This window comes from Vicia villosa, linkage group LG3, assembly GCF_029867415.1.
Source record: "Vicia villosa cultivar HV-30 ecotype Madison, WI linkage group LG3, Vvil1.0, whole genome shotgun sequence".
In the NCBI taxonomy this organism is placed as follows: Eukaryota; Viridiplantae; Streptophyta; class Magnoliopsida; order Fabales; family Fabaceae; genus Vicia; species Vicia villosa.
In genome coordinates, this window is record NC_081182.1 from 210699792 (window position 1) to 210713550 (window position 13759).

Below are 13759 nucleotides of genomic sequence, written 5' to 3' on the forward strand. Positions count from 1 at the left end.
GTTTTCAGATCCTTAACTTCTGTAGGTTTCTTCCCATTCTGAAAAATTTCTACGTAAACTGCTTCCCAATCAGTTCTTAGATTTACTTAAGTAGCACTTTCAACATTTATCAACCCAAACAACTGCCTTAGAAGGGCTTCAGTAATCGAGAAGAGTTAACCATGAACAACAGAAAGAATTGCTTTAGGCATAACAGTTGCATGCACCCAGAATTCTTTTACTAAGTCTGGATAGACTGGACCACAAAAGTCATAGAACAGAGGCGCCCATCCTTAAAAGTTCATATTTTCTACAAGATGAATTTCATGTTTCTCCAGATTTTCAACGTCAACCATTAACTCGCAGAGAACTTCCAATTGATCCAAAGGAATAGAACAGGTTATCTGGGGAACAAGAGGTTGTTCTTGAACTTGTTCTACTTGATATTGTTGTTGAGAAGATGAACTAACATTTTGCTTTGAAGACGAAGCCATTGAAACACTTCTGAGATTGCTAGATTTCTTTTTAGGGTTTGAGAAGAGAGAACAAATGATAGAAACCCATAAAAGACTAGAAAATGATGAATGTGTGAAAAGAGTAAAAAGAAATATGAGGGGAGTTTAAATAGGCACGGATTTGAAACAAAATGCAATAAAATTATGAGAATGAACAGTTACAGAATGCAGAGAATCAGAATGCATTAAATGTGGAATGACGTTAAGAGAGATAACATGATATTTGAAATGATTTGCACAGTTACCTAGGGCGGCGTCTCATCAACTGCACGAATGCTTGTCCATTGAGAGTGAACACGTGTTCATCATTTGGAATAGCTGGTGACAACTATTTTACTTTAAAAGAAATTCTGAATCAACTTAGACATATGAAACGTTAGAGTTAACAGAATCAGAATATCTAAATGATTAATATATTAGGAATATCTTATAAGAGCATAAAAGACATATCAATCTAATCCATATATCATATCTTCTCATCTTTTCATTCTGGGCATAAATTCATACTGATATTCTTCAGAATGAACTTAAACCTATCTTCAGCAAGGGGTTTTGTGAAGATATCAGCCCACTGATGCTTTGTATCCACAAATTTTAGAGAAAGAACACCCTTTTGAACACAGTCCCTAATGAAGTGATGTATAATCTCAATATGTTTAGCTTTGGAATAAAGAATTGGATTCTTAGATAAACAAATAGCAGAAGTATTATCACAGAAGATAGGAATGTTACTCTCATATATCTGATAATCTTCTAGCTGACTCTTCATCCAGAGCATCTGTGTACTACAACAAGCAGAGCAACATATTCTGCTTCTGTAGAGAGGGAAATTGTAGCTTGCTTCTTGCTGTTGTAATACGGTGAACTGACTTTATAATCGAAAATGTCGCGGATAGCAAGAGTCGCCACCGACTTTTATTTTATCCAATTTTAGGAAAGGCTAAAAGAACAGGAAAAGACCTTTTAAAAAGATTTGAGTTCGGGGGGTAAGTTATACACAGGGAAGGTTTAAAAAGCACCCTTTGCATCCATGGTTTTCCATGGGCTCTTAATTTCTTAGCTCTCTTTGTTTTCAAAATGTTTGATTTGTTTGAAAAGCGGAGTGTGAATAGTAAAAACTTTGAAGAAGAGCTTTAGCTTGAAAATAAGCGTAGTCTTTTTGAAAAGTATTTGAAAATTAGTTGGAAAAAGTGTTTGAATTTAGAGCAAGCAATTAGTAGCAACTACCCTAAGTTTTAAAATTCGTTCTTTTAGCATTTCAGGCGAAAGGATCTATCCATACCATAAGAGGGTAGGAAGTCTTTCTATTGGATGTTGAAGGGTCATCGAGAATGATCGTTCGCCACAAGACTGTCCCTACCATAAAGAGGGCAGGTAGTCTAAGGGAAGGATATAATAGTCATTAATCTGTTTTAGGCATCATGCGAGGATACCTTAGCAATAGGGACAAATCTTCATAAGGCAACCTCGAGGGAGTTTCAATAACTTTGAAGGCAACATTGCTTTAGGTATCCTCGGAATCGAGGGACTTTGACTATTTAGTACAATTAGAGGCAACAAAATTATAAGGCAATAGGCAACAATATAAGGCAACAAGAAGGGTTACCCTAAAGGTGTGTGTATGCACCAATCACGTGAGTTCAGTTCAAATTATCTTTGCAGTTTATGAGCTACGTCCAATTATTAGTTGTCACTCCCTATTTTACTAACCACACAGTTAATATATATAAAAAGTAGCAGTTATAGTATGCGGAAAATAAAATGTGGAAAGTAAAGATTCCTAATTACTATTACATCAATATCGAATTGCGACCTATACACCTTCTAGAATTTAAATTACGGAAATTAAATAAATTGCATAATAAAAAAAAAGATTAGATAGAAACGGAAATTAAATAGCAGAATTTAAATAATTAAATCAACAGCAAAAGTAAATAAACAACCATGCGCCAATCATAGAATATGGGATGAGAAAGAAGATCGCGAGAATTGAGAACGAATTGATGTTCGAAAATAGGTGAGATAAAAATCTAAGCCTAAAAGTTATTACCAAAATAAAACCTAATTACTAAGTTGATTGAAATTATAAAATCAAATCAAAGCCAAAAATAAAATAAGCTAATTATTAATTTAATACTGATAGGAAAATAGCAAGTGTACTATTTTTGCCTATGTAGTAGTAATGGGAAAATCCCAAGTATCGAATCTCAAGGACTGCTTGACGATATAGAGTTTTATCAGTGTTTCAATTAAACAAAAGTTCAAAAGGTTGTTTTGATTGGTTTTGCAAATAAAGTAAATAAACAGAATAATAGAACGATGAACAGAGATGAGTAGATTGCTAGGGACGGTGAATGATTCTTCATGCAACGAATTTTCTGTCTTAATACAATAACATGTTTTTCATAGTTAATTACCGGTTCTTTAGAGTATCTAATCCTAAGGCCTTAGTGAAAAGATCTTTGACCTCACAACCTAATTACTATGTCCATAGACAATTACGGTTATGATCAAGCATTCCAATAACAAGAAATTCCGGTTACAATATGATATCCCTAGTCCTAGGTGATATAAATATTATATGTTCTTAATCGTGTCCACAAATAATATGCCGTCCAGCTACACTATTCATTCATATTCAGAATCCGTTTTTCCGACGGATAAAGCATTATTAACGGATGAAGAACAAATTAACAAATATGAAAAGTAAAATAGTTATTGCATCAATTGAATAAATTCATCACAATCAGAATCAGGGTCACCCCCCTAGCAATGGGGGTTTAGCTACTCATGAAAATAACAAAAACCATAGTGTAAATTGTAGACATTACAGATAAATGAAGGAAATCCAATCTTCAATGGCAAAAGCTCATAGAAATCTTCAATCCTTGCATAGAATCTGAGTTCTCCAGCCTTCTACAGTGTATTTTCGCTCCTAAATTCGTCGAACCCCTGTCCAAACGCAATCTCCTTCTTTTATTACTGTCATTCTGGGCTTTTCAGCAAAACAGGCCCAAAAATCACGTGCAAACGCGTGTGGGGACGCGTTTGGGCAGACGGGACGCGTCCCGGAACGCGTTTGGGCAGACGGGACGCGTGTGGGGACGCGTTTGGGCAGACAGGCATTTTCCTTTGTATTTCTGGCTTCCGGGACGCGTGTGGGAATGCGTTTGGGGCAGACGGGACGCGTCCCGGGACGCGTCTGGGCAGCAGATGGCACTTTTCACTTCCACACGCGTGTGGGGACGCGTTTTGGCAGCAAATTGCATTTTTCTTCTTCCACACGCGTCTGGGAACGCGTTTTGCCAGTTTATTCACTTTTCTTCAATTTTTCACTTTTCCACCTCGATTTCTCCCATTTCATTTACCTGAGCCTACAAACACTATAACACACAACCAAAGCATAAAATGACGAATAATGAATTAAAACATAAAATAAAATACTTCAAAGACAACTAAAAATAGCGGTAAAAATACGTGTGAAAACCACTGATCAAACTCCCCCAAACTTAAACCGTTGCTTGACCTCAAGCGACAATTACAAGAGTTAATGACCTTCAAGGCACCTCGGTATTCATACGTGAGATATCCAGTTTTATTGATCAAGAAACAGTTGGTCCGGCATTCACATGACGCGACGAGTTTCTGCTCCCACTTTAAACCTTAAGTTCCCCTTTTAGATACCTCTCCAACTATGCTTTGCACTTAAGTCTCTTTCCGATTTTCCTCCTCTTTTATTCGGACAATCACACTTCGGCACTGTATTTCTCATAATAATCATCACATGCATGAGACAGATCAAGACTTTGTATTTTCTTTTTCTGGCACCAAACGAGCAGCATTTGCTACTTTCTTATTACCGATGAAATTTTCAAACTTTTCAGTTGTATATTGTCCTTTTGGACGACGTTTGGGGATCAACCTCCTTTGGGCTGAATAACCGGGTAAGGGTTACCCAACTTAGCGAGCCGGTTGCCTTTTACCGCCTTTTCATCATTTGGTGCCAACCTTATATCCTTTATTATATATTTTTTTCCATCATCATACATGTGAATCTAAATTATGCCAGACTGTATCAATAAACTACTCGAGGAGTACTTCTCAGGATACAAGTACTATGGTGCAAATCTACACGTTGGACTCGTATTTCATTTAGGGAACCAAGGGTGTTTAAACAAACCTCTTCTTGTCACATTAGTCTGAACTTCCTGTCCTCAACAATCCTCCCTTCATCTCTATATACTATTCCCGATCGCTCTTTAAGATCAAAACTCTTCAAAATTTAAAAATTTCGGTTAAAATTTGGGAGAATGATTTTGTAAGTCTTACACATATTATAGCAGCAATATAAATTAAAATGCAAAGAGTAAAACCTCCCCCAAACTTGAACAAAACATTGACCTCAATGTTTTAGAACAAGCCTGAGAGAGGTGACTCACAGAGGGTAATGCACTCCATGGCTTCCACTTGAAATGCCCCTTTTATTTCCTGAAAATAAAACAAACAAACAAACAGAGAAATTATTAAAACCGTGGGTTGCCTCCCACGAAGCGCTTCGTTTAACGTCGCATGGCTCGACGGTCCATTACCCTTTATTATGGAGGGTATTTCCTATTCCACACCTGGTTGCTTTTCACTTCCGCAAATAAAAACTCATGAAGATGAAAGGCATGGACAACTTTTCTCTTCAATTCACTCACCACATTCTTTTTGACTTTCTTAGCCTTCTTCGGACTTTTGATAGCTTCATGAGTTATCACCACCCGAGAAGCTATGCTTGAAACTTTTTCTTGGAGCTGCTCAGGCCTTTTGTCTTTCTTCTCAGTTCCTATCATACCACCAGAAGTTTGATCTTTTATAACCGCCCTATGGTTCTTAACTCCTAACATCTTCAATGTTACTTCTTCATCAAAAGATCTCAGCAATAGTGTTCCTTTTTCAATGTCGAGGTTGCAGCGGCCTGTCGACAAAAATGGTCTCCCCAGAAGGATAGGAGTTTCTTCGTCTTCCGGAATGTCCATGATGTGGAAGTCAACAGGGAATACAAACTTATCAACTTCCACTAGTACATCTTCAGCTACCCCATATGACTTCTTAATGGTGTGATCAGCGAACCTTAACTGTGTCTTACTTTCACTAATCTTTTCCAATTCAAGCTTTTTGAAAATGGACAAAGGCATTAAACTCACACTAGAACCAGAATCGAGGAGTACCTTTTTAAAAGTTATGTTATTGATAGTGCATGGTATTGCCACCGCTCCAGGGTCCTTCCTCTTTATTGGGATCTTTCTTTCTGACGAGATTATTCCACACTTCTCGGTTGCAATTTTTGCTTCTCCTTCCACTGATCTCTTTTTCACCAACACCTCCTTCATAAATTTCTTATACAAGGGCATGTGCTCAAGTGCTTCAAAGAATGGTAGATTTACCTCTAGCTTTTTGAACAATTTAGTGAACTTCTCGAAGTCTTTCTCTTTTGACTTCTTCTTTGTCACTCTGGAAGGGAAAGGTAGTTTGATCGCCGGTTCAGCATCTTTCTTTTTTTCTTCAACTGGTTTAACCGGTGGTATCACAACTTCTGGCTCTTTCGGATTCTCTCTTATTTCTAGATCCACCTCTATTACCATAGGGTCATCTATTTCCTCTTTCTCTTTTTCTGATTCAGCCACCCTTTTGCTCCTTGTTGTAACAGCATTAATCTTCTCTTGATCTTTCGGATTTTTCACAGTTGCACTCGGAAAGTTACCTTGTGCCTGTAGAGTGATATGCTGTGCTATTTGACCCACCTGAACCTCTAGATTTTTTATTGAAGCTGTGGTGTTCCTATGGTTGTTTCTTGTCTCTTCTTGAAACTGAGAGCATTGTCCAGCCAATCTCTCGATAGCTACTTCCCACTCCGCCTTCTGAGGGCCTTGTTGTTGTTGTTGATCTTTCCAAGCGAAGTTGGGATGATTCTTCCACCCAGGATTATAGGTGTTAGAATAAGGATTATTTTGCCTCAGGAATTTGATTTCTTCAATTTGCTTGGGAGTCGCAACACAGCATACAGTTTGATGAGGACCATTGCAAATTTCACATATTACAGGTTGAGCTTGTTGCACTTGAGCCACCCGTTGTGTACCTATATTCATAGCCTTCAATCTTTTTTCAACTTCAGCCGATATCGCATCTTCAACTCGGATTTTTGAGGTTTCCAGCTTGAGGTCAATGATTCCTTCTGGTTTACTGGCACACCTATCATACAGCTCCAAATGCTCATTTGCAGCTATAGCTTCAATGATCTTGATGATACCAGAGGCTGTTGTGAAATTTGTTGAGCCTCCAGCTGCTGTGTCGATTAACTGCTTTGTTTTCATTCTGAGCCCATTGACAAATACTTGCATCTGTTCAGTCTTGTCCATATTATGAGTGGGACATGCTACTAGAATTCTTTTGAATCTTTTGTAAGCATCTCCTAAGGGCTCACCCTCCTTCTGCTTGAAGTTCAAAATGTCATACCTCTTTCTTATAAAGACCGAGGCGGGGAAATACTCATTCAAGAAAGCCTTCTCCATTTCTTCCCATGATGTGATACTGCCTGCTGGAAGAGAATAAAACCACTCTTCTGCTTCTTCGGCTAATGTGAACGGGAACATTCTCAGCTTCTTTGCTTCTTCTGTATGCCCTTCAATTTTTAGAGTTGTGCTCATGGTCAGAAATCTCTGTAGGTGCTTGTTTGCATCTTCATTTACCTTTCCAGTGAAAGGTTTCCTTTCAAGCTGATTGATTGTGCTTGGATGTAGTTGAAAATTTGCAGCATTTACCGGTTGGTTGACAATTGTTTGTCTTCCCCCCGGTGTGTTTGCAGCACCATAGTCACCAAGGAGTCTCTCAGGAGGAGGAGGATTTTCACCCATGGTTTCTTCTTCACTTTCAGACTCTGAATCGGAATGAACTGACACAATTTCCTCTTCAGGTTCCAGTTTAGCCAACCGAGCTTGTCTTCGCCTTGCGTGCAAAGTTCTCTCGATTTCTGCGTCAAAAAGAAATTCAGCTGAGGCCTTACCTCGCATACACAGATTAGACAAATATTAGAATTAGGAAAAATAAATAAAAAGTGCAGAAAATAAAATTTTAGTCGCAGAGCAACAAAATTTTAATTGAAATAAATCTAGAACTCTATAATCTTCGGCAGTCCCCGGCAACGGCGCCAAAAACTTGATAGGAAAATAGCAAGTGTACTATTTTTGCCTATGTAGTAGTAATGGGAAAATCCCAAGTATCGAATCTCAAGGACTGCTTGACGATATAGAGTTTTATCAGTGTTTCAATTAAACAAAAGTTCAAAAGGTTGTTTTGATTGGTTTTGCAAATAAAGTAAATAAACAGAATAATAGAACGATGAACAGAGATGAGTAGATTGCTAGGGACGGTGAATGATTCTTCATGCAACGAATTTTCTGTCTTAATACAATAACATGCTTTTCATAGTTAATTACCGGTTCTTTAGAGTATCTAATCCTAAGGCCTTAGTGAAAAGATCTTTGACCTCACAACCTAATTACTATGTCCATAGACAATTACGGTTATGATCAAGCATTCCAATAACAAGAAATTCCGGTTACAATATGATATCCCTAGTCCTAGGTGATATAAATATTATATGTTCTTAATCGTGTCCACAAATAATATGCCGTCCAGCTACACTATTCATTCATATTCAGAATCCGTTTTTCCGACGGATAAAGCATTATTAACGGATGAAGAACAAATTAACAAATATGAAAAGTAAAATAGTTATTGCATCAATTGAATAAATTCATCACAATCAGAATCAGGGTCACCCCCCTAGCAATGGGGGTTTAGCTACTCATGAAAATAACAAAAACCATAGTGTAAATTGTAGACATTACAGATAAATGAAGGAAATCCAATCTTCAATGGCAAAAGCTCATAGAAATCTTCAATCCTTGCATAGAATCTGAGTTCTCCAGCCTTCTACAGTGTATTTTCGCTCCTAAATTCGTCGAACCCCTGTCCAAACGCAATCTCCTTCTTTTATTACTGTCATTCTGGGCTTTTCAGCAAAACAGGCCCAAAAATCACGTGCAAACGCGTGTGGGGACGCGTTTGGGCAGACGGGACGCGTCCCGGAACGCGTTTGGGCAGACGGGACGCGTGTGGGGACGCGTTTGGGCAGACAGGCATTTTCCTTTGTATTTCTGGCTTCCGGGACGCGTGTGGGAATGCGTTTGGGGCAGACGGGACGCGTCCCGGGACGCGTCTGGGCAGCTGATGGCACTTTTCACTTCCACACGCGTGTGGGGACGCGTTTTGGCAGCAAATTGCATTTTTCTTCTTCCACACGCGTCTGGGAACGCGTTTTGCCAGTTTATTCACTTTTCTTCAATTTTTCACTTTTCCACCTCGATTTCTCCCATTTCATTTACCTGAGCCTACAAACACTATAACACACAACCAAAGCATAAAATGACGAATAATGAATTAAAACATAAAATAAAATACTTCAAAGACAACTAAAAATAGCGGTAAAAATACGTGTGAAAACCACTGATCAAATACCTAATTCTATTTTCTGTGTTTTGATAGTTGATTTTAAATAATAAAAAAAATGATTTTAATAAAAAGATAAAAAGAAAAGAAATAAACAAATAAATTTAAATAAACCTGGGGGTGCAGTCTGGAAAGAATGGTATTAAACTTAAGAGTCAGGCCCAAAGCTGAAGGAATCCAACGTGCGTGATCTTGTGTTGGTGTTCCTTTGAGTGTCCATCGTGGACGACGCTCTCAGGGCGTCCGATTTATGCTCATGAGGGATCCAATGGTTGACAGATGAGGGAACACTGTAGTCTTGCGCGAAGACGCTGCGTAGAATCTGCGAGAAACTACCAACAACAATTATTAAAAACAATAGTGTCAAGGGTAGGGTTCGAACCCAGGCCCTTGCACTTTATCATTAAAACACACATACCACTTGTGCTGCAAACGTATGGTGACAATTAATTGGCCTTTAATAATTAAATATGAAAACAAAAATTAAAAGGGGATTTCAAACCAGTCAAAGACGTGGGCCCCTGCGTCACGCACAAGCCAATGGGAAGGAGGAGAAGTGCTTTGACGTTTTGACCAACCAATGGTCTTCAAGCGCGTGGAGGAGAGAATATTTATGGGAGTGGACTAGCGAATGAGATTGCGCGAAACAGCCACGCGTATGGTCCAAGAATCCAGAATACTGTTCATCATCTCCTATAATTTACTTGCGGAAATTGCTGCGGGTGTAGCTGAGATTTTTCCTGCGAAATTTTCTTTGTTTTTTCTACAACATGGAAACTCAACATTAACACGTTAGAAATGAGAAACAAATGCCAATATTACCTAAACCAGCCTTCCCGAGTTCAATAGTGGTATTGGTTTGGACTAACAACGCCTGCCACCATGAACACGAAGCTTTTCAAGCTTCAAGCCCTAAACATGGTGATTTCACGGTTACACGTCTAAGCTTCAATTTGAGGGTTCAAACCTGTTCTACAGATCATTTTAAACTCGTGAAGATATTAGAATGGTCGTTTAGGCTTGAGAAAAGCTGCAACCAAGAAAACGAATTTCTCCCTTCTTCTTGATTTTTTGTGACTTGTAAACCTTAATGCTTTGCTCAAATTTTTCGTCCTTGAGGCTGAGGGATCTTGTCCTATTTATAATGAGGCTATTAGGGTTATAAACTTGGGCAAGAAGTCATGTGATTGGTAATAGAAAAAATTAGAAAATATTTGATTCAATTTGCACCCAATCTTACTATTTTGAGCTTCCCATATTTTGTGGCCATTTTACACATTCTATTATCCTCATGAATCAATTTGGATCACACAAAATTAATCACATAATTTTGGATGATTTTATTTGATTAAATTTTGAATTATATATGAATAAATTCAAAAATAAGGAAATAAAAATCATAATCTATTATGAGATTGTTTTGTGGGTCCTCAAGATGATTTTAGAGTTGATAAAAAATAGAAGAATAAACACATAAATTTTCATCATTTAGTTATGATTTTATTTGAATTTTAAAGGAATAAATTCAAATTAAAAGAAATAAAAATCATGAAATAATGATGAATATATTTATGGGCCTCCTATAAGCTTAGAACCACGTGGGAAACTCAAATTCAAAAGGTTAAAATTCTTCACTTTGCCTTTTTGTATTTTTCTCAAAATCGACCAACTTGTACGAGCCATAACTCATTCATCTTTTAAGGTATGGAAGTGTTCTAGGACTTTTTAGAAAGCTTAAAGAGTCCTCTAAGAGCTCCTTTTGGTTTCATCTCAATTGAGTCCACCATGTTCGAGTTATGAGCTTTGACCCAAAAGATGTTTTCGTTGACTTTTTGGAGGACCTGTAATGTATTGGCTCATATCTCTTAGGCGGAAGCATTTCTTGATCTCGGACCCAACATGAAAGTTGTAGAGAATAAAATTTCCTTGAGAATGAGCTTTGGTTGGAGAATTTCTGAGAAAGTATGAGAGAGATACGATCAGTCAAAGTTAGTTTGACTTTTACAAAAATCAAGAGTTTTGACTGTACTTTGACCACAGTTGACTTTTAAGTCAAACCAGTCAATTGTTGACTTTCTGAGCAATTGAACGATCAATCTTTTGAATTGAGACCTGAAATTTGTCATGGGGATACTTTAAATCATATGAGAGACCATGGAATCCACTTGAGGTGTCAGAAATTCAAATTCCTTGATTAAATCAAAAACCCTAATTTTGGATCTTGTGCTTAGGAGAAGAGTGAGCTTTGACTAATTGGAGATTTTTGAGCATTTGAAAGTCAGGTGGAATGAAATATGATGGGCAAATTTTGGAGTATGACAGCTGCCCCTGTTCAATCTTCTTAAACCTGAAGATGTAGAATGGTTTGTGTGTCTGTGCAATCGTCGTTTGAAGCATACTTCCTATTACACCTCGACCCAGCATTCCCGGTACTTTTCTCACCATGCATTGTCCAACATGTATAACTTCTATCAATTCCAAACCGTAGTAAATGAGATCCCAACTGATTCCCGTCAACCTTACCCCCGGCATAACAGCAACCCAAGCAAGGACACGGCATTCGAAGCGGGTCTTTGGAGTTCGCAACCGCAAACTCAACAAATTCCCATACCCCTTTCTCGTACTCTTTCGACAATCGGTTTGAATTCATCCATGTCTTATCCATGTCTTAATTAAGCTAAACAACAACGGTCAAACTTCCACTCTTCACAAGTAACCCCTATGGCGAATTCAATTCACAAAGTTAGTAAGTACCTCCTATATTAACTCTCTAAACACATAAAACTAATGTGTTTCTGTCAAAACGCAAAGTATAAACGGAATGAATCCGAAGCAATAAAACGTAACATATATAATCACACAATTTCAGACAAATTCATCATAATACCAGTAATTTGAGAAAGAAATTTACCTCGGATGTTACCGAACTCAAGAAAACGCCAAACGTCGAACTAGGCTGGGAAACGATCAAACTTTCACTATACACAAGTTACCCCTATAGCAAATTCACAAAGTTAGTAACCACCAAGACAAAATCGATTGAACAAAGGAAATCAACAATAGTTTGATGTGTGTACATACTCCTAAATATGTAGTACCAGAGTCAATGATACGAGCTCCAAAGAGATCCAAAGTTATCAATCCAGTCAGACCTATACAAGAAATTCAATTCAATGTATGATTATAATAAGAATGGGTGAATAGCTCATGATGCAGTTAATTAAATACACCACTACTAACACTACTAACACAAGACACACGATGCAGTTAATTAAATACACCACTACTAACACGAAGCTATAAAACTTTTTGCTCAAAAGCAAACCTTATGAATCATCCTTGTCTATATACATTAACTCACTCTTGTTTCATTCTTTACCTTCTCTCTTCCTCATTAATTCAACTCTCATAAGGTATATATTATTACTATTATTATATATTATTTATTATTTAATTTCTCTATGTGCTGTCATTCTCATACTTTACAGTACTTGGCATCCTTGAACAAGCCAATTTATTGTACAATATATATATACCATCACTCTCAATCTCATACACACACAACATATATATCATAGAGTTATTATATATAAATAAAAGTATATAATATATATTTTAAAGTAGAAACCAGAGACAAAGATTTGAAGATGGCACAAAGATTTGGTTAACTCAATTCTAATAGAAAAGTCTCATTCTAATACATTAATAAGCTACACTTGTGATACTATTGTTTGATGAAATGCCAAAATTTTGTGATACTCATGGTGCAAGTTTAGCCGTACTATGTTACTATTGTTTGATGAAATGCCAAAATTTTGTGATAAACAGTGGCAAGTCTATTTTGTATTCAGTAACTTCAGAATTTTATCAACACTACAGCCAAAAAACCATGGATTTTTGAATCATGAAAAGCGGAAGTAAATCAACTTAGAATTTAAAAATACCTACTAAGGATTGTGGCATTTCATCAATTATCAACTCAAATCATTTCTTTCAGGCATTTCATCAAACAAGTTGCAGGCAGAAGTTCAATCTTTGATACCAAATAAAATTTTCACTGAAAATTAAACCTAAAACTCACCGGCGGTGGATAAAACGAGTGACGGAGGAGAAGCCGACGGAGGGACGCCGACGGTGGTTGCCGATGGTGGTGGACGGAAGGGTTTCGCGTGCAGTGAGGGTTTGTGGATGAAGAACAGTGGTGGACGGAAGGGTTCTGCAGAAAACGAAAGAGAGAAATGAGAAACAGTAACGCGTGTTTTGGTTTTTAATTTTTAGTAATAAAGGCTACTAAAGGGCTTCTGAAAAGCGCTCTCATAGCCTGGTCTATACCAGCGCTTTTGACAAAAAGCGCTCTCATTAAACACCCCTACCAGAGCGCTTTTGAAAAGCGCTTTCGTTCCCCCCACGTTCCCCCCACCTACCAGAGCGCTTTTGTAAAGCGCTTTCGTACCCCCCACCTACCAGAGCGCTTTTGAAAAGCGCTCTCACAACCCCCCCTACCAGAGCGCTTCTTAAAAGCGCTTTCATACCCCCCCACTATTAGAGCGCTTTTTTAGCGTGTTTTTTAATTTTGTCTTTAGCGAAGCCTATGCCAGCGCTTTTCCTAAAAGCGCTTTCGTAGGGGTGCTGCTAAAAGCCAAATTTGGCGTAGTGACACTAGAATATCCAAGAAATTTGCCCTAGCTGATGATGAAGGGACCTTTATCGGA

At 37.8% G+C, this 13759-nt stretch overlaps 1 long non-coding RNA gene across 1 annotated transcript; it reads right to left on the minus strand.

Annotated features, from left to right (window-relative positions):
• Window positions 1-11438: 11438 nt before the first annotated feature.
• On the minus strand, window positions 11439-13440 carry LOC131657269 (uncharacterized). Its single transcript, XR_009300576.1, has 4 exons — window positions 13129-13440; window positions 12129-12199; window positions 11959-12042; window positions 11439-11766 (listed from the first exon to the last, which is right to left on the minus strand). It is a non-coding gene; the product is annotated as an uncharacterized LOC131657269 (long non-coding RNA).
• Between the last annotated feature and the right edge of the window lie 319 nt (window positions 13441-13759).